This window comes from Epinephelus moara, chromosome 21 (assembly GCF_006386435.1).
Source record: "Epinephelus moara isolate mb chromosome 21, YSFRI_EMoa_1.0, whole genome shotgun sequence".
Taxonomy (NCBI): Eukaryota; Metazoa; Chordata; class Actinopteri; order Perciformes; family Serranidae; genus Epinephelus; species Epinephelus moara.
This window is the reverse complement of record NC_065526.1, coordinates 16,515,477-16,519,375: the sequence shown is the minus strand read 5'-3', so window position 1 is coordinate 16,519,375 and position 3,899 is coordinate 16,515,477.

Below are 3,899 nucleotides of genomic sequence, written 5' to 3'. Positions count from 1 at the left end.
TCTTGAAGTGTCAGAAATATCCACAAAAAACATAATTTTACTCTTATTCTTAAGAAAAATGGCATGCAGAAACCTCCCCAAGTGTAGGGAATTGGTCTCAGCTCATAAATTATTTAAAAGAACTCCAGAGGTTTCTGAACCCAGTTAGGAGTGACCAGCAGATGACTGTGGTACATGCACAGAGCCACAGGATACACCAGCCCAGACGATAGAATAAAATGTTGGCATTGTACATTTCTGCACATATATGTTACATTGGTATGTTTAATAAGCATGATGTGGTTCATATTACATGTGTATAAGCTCAGTTTCTCATCAGGGAAAGGAGGGAGTAGTGAATACTGTGACACCTAGGCGAGACAGCCGCCAAGCTGCAGATCACTGTTCAAGACCAACAGAAGTAGGTCAGGACATTTCCGGCCATGTTTTTAGCAACAAAAGTGGGTATTTTTTAATAAGAGGTCAGGACATTTCCAGCTTTATTTATAGCGACAAAAGTGGGTATTTTTTTATAAAAGGTCAGGACATTTCCAGCTTTATTTATAGCAACAAAAATGGGTATTTTTTGACAAGAGGTCTGGACATTTACAACTTTATTTATAGCAACAAAAGTGGATATTTTTTGACAAGAGGTCAGGACATTTCCAGCTTTATTGATAGCAACAAAAATGGGTATTTTTTGACAAGAGGTCAGGACATTTTCCAGCTTTATTTATAGCAACAAAAATGGGTATTTTTTGACAAGAGGTCAGGACATTTTCCAGCTTTATTTATAGCGACAAAAATGGGTATTTTTTGACAAGAGGTCAGGACATTTTCCAGCTTTATTTATAGCGACAAAAATGGGTATTTTTTGACAAGAGGTCAGGACATTTTCCAGCTTTATTTATAGCGACAAAAGTAAGTATTTTTGACAAGAGGTCAGGACATTTCCGGCCATGTTTTTAGCAACAAAAGTGGATATTTTTTGACAAGAGGTCAGGTCGTTTCCAGCTTTATTGATAGCGACAAAAATGGATATTTTTTGACAAGAGGTCAGGACATTTTCCAGCTTTATTTATAGCGACAAAAGTGGGTATTTTTTGACAAGAGGTCAGGACATTTTCCAGCTTTATTCATAGCGACAAAAATGGGTATTTTTTGACAAGTGGTCAGGACATTTACAGATTTATTTATAGGGACAAAAGTGGGTATTTTTTGTCAAGAGGTCAGGACGTTTCCGGCCATGTTTTTAGCAACAAAAGTGGATATTTTTGACAAGAGGTCAGGATGTTTCCAGCTTCATTGATAGCGACAAAAATGGGTATTTTTGACAAGAGGTCAGGACATTTACAGATTTATTTATAGGGACAAAAATGGGTATTTTTTGTCAAGAGGTCAGGACATTTACAGATTTATTTATAGGGACAAAAGTGGGTATTTTTTGTCAAGAGGTCAGGACATTTCCGGCCATGTTTTTAGCAACAAAAGTGGATATTTTTTGACAAGAGGTCAGGACATTTACAGATTTATTTATAGGGACAAAAGTGGGTATTTTTTGTCAAGAGGTCAGGACATTTCCAGCCATGTTTTTAGCAACAAAAGTGGATATTTTTTGACAAGAGGTCAGGACATTTGCGGCCATGTTTTTAGCAACAAAAGTGGGTATTTTTGACAAGAGGTCAGGACATTTCCAGCTTCATTTATAGTGACAAAAGTGGGTATTTTTGACAAGAGGTCAGGACATTTACAGCTTTATTTATAGCGACAAAAGTGGGTATTTTTAATAAGTGGTTACAGACATTTTCAGCCGGGTTAGTAGCAATAAAAGCAGGTATTTTTTCAAGAGATTTTGAAACATTTCCAGCTATATTTGTAGTGACCATGCCAGATATTTCAAGACCAAACATGCTGTTTTCCAAACTCTAACCAAGCACTTTTAATGGACATATAGTGACAACATCTAATTGCCCCATGTGTCTCCATTGCAGCTCATTACATAGCTGCTGGCTGCTGCCGGCTCCGTCAATACTCTAACAATTTCAAAAATTGTTGTTCACATCAGTCTCTTTGATCAACTTATACGGGGAAATAAAAAATGCTGATGTTGTCCTTTAACCACAGTGCTGTCACAGCATGAAATCAAATGTAGAGAAGTTTCAACAAATCAGAGTACATATGAAATGTAAGAATGAAAAATACATGGTTTGAAAGAATGTAACAATGCCAACATTTATTCTGGCAACTGGGTTGGACCGAAGTAGTGAGTAGTTGTTTTTTTAAAGCGTCATGTACATAATTAACATACAAATTTAAAGGGCTTCCCCTGATGGGTTTTTACTACATGTAGCTCTTCTTTGTCTTCTTTGAAGAGTAACTAAAAAGCATGCATACCTCCAGTGGTTCACTTTTCCACCTTGATGCAGCAACACAGAGTGTACTTCACGGTATGTCAGTACACTTCGAGATCACTGTTGGGAGGTAAAAATATTAAAGTTACACAAAGATTTTTATGAACATTTCAAACTGCATATTAGATATCATCAAAATATGGCTATGGCTAACTGCGCTTAACAAGGTGTGCATGAAATTGCTTCTGGCTGATTTAGTGCTTGATGGAGAGAGTTTTTGGGTTTACAACACTAAAGAGTCACTGCAGTCAGTACTTAAGTCACATTTAGACTTGATTGAATGTTATATTAGCTTATTAGTCCCACTTTTTACTTTAAAAAAATGGACTCCAAAGTCAACATTTAGAGGCACTCTTAAAAATTATACATACCAGTCCAGTTCAGCCAGTGAAGAGTCTTGTTTGTAGTTTTCTATGGGAAGATCGAGAAAAAGATTTTCTTGTCTTGCACAAAGGGATACTTCACCCCCCAAATGACCATTTCTATATTAATTAATGACCTGTTATGTTGACTTTATGAGGAAATCTTTTTGAATTGAAGTCATCGCATTTAAAAACAACAAAACTATATAAAAAACATCCGTTTACAAACTCGAACACAACTCCTGCAGTTTAATCCAAGTCTCATTTATCATTTAACGAAAGTGAAACTTAATCTATGCTCTCTAAAAAGCCAGACCCTATTGACAAAAACAGTAATTAAAAACTACCGATCTAGGCAGCGGTGAACCAGCAGCTTCCTTGTTCAGCCAGATAAAATTACTGTTTTTGTCGATGGAGTCTGGCATGGATTAAGTTTCACTTTTAGTTCAGTTCCCCATCAGAAAGGGCTGTCTCATTGGGAAGTACCAAGCGGTAACCTCAGGGACCGAAAAATAAAGCCAACACGAAAGTGCCAAAATATGCAGTTCCCCTAATAGCCACTTGAGGCTGACTCCAGAAGCAAGTCAGTCCCCATAGACCCCCATGTTAAAATGCCCAGATTTACAGCAGAAATAAACATGTTTACAACCTGGTACAAAAATGTTTTCATCTCTATGGCTAATTTCCCCCTTCATGAAAAGTGTACGCGCCCTATGATTGGCTGGTACTCGTTGCCTTCATTAGTGGGATTGGTCAGTTTTAAGTCAGAGGAGTGGGATTAGTTAAGGTTAGGGTAAGTATGTCAGGGTAAGCCAGTCAGAGGCAGAGTAAGATGGGCCATTGCTTCACCATCCTAGGATTCACAAATTTGCAAACTGTATGGGGAATTAATTTGTTGGGGTTTTTTTGCCTTTATTTGAAAGGAAAGTTTTGGGAGTGAAAGGGGAAGGGAGAAGGGGGATGACATGCAGCAAAGGACCGGGGTTTAAAATCAAACCCATAGCCACTGTGGCAAGGACATGGCCTTTGTACATGGGGGCCCACTCTACAGACGAGTTAGTGGTCGCCCCGGGTGCATGAATTGTTTTTAGAACTCACCCCTTTACATTTTATTAAGACTTAAAGTTACGCATAGTTACGGGCGGGC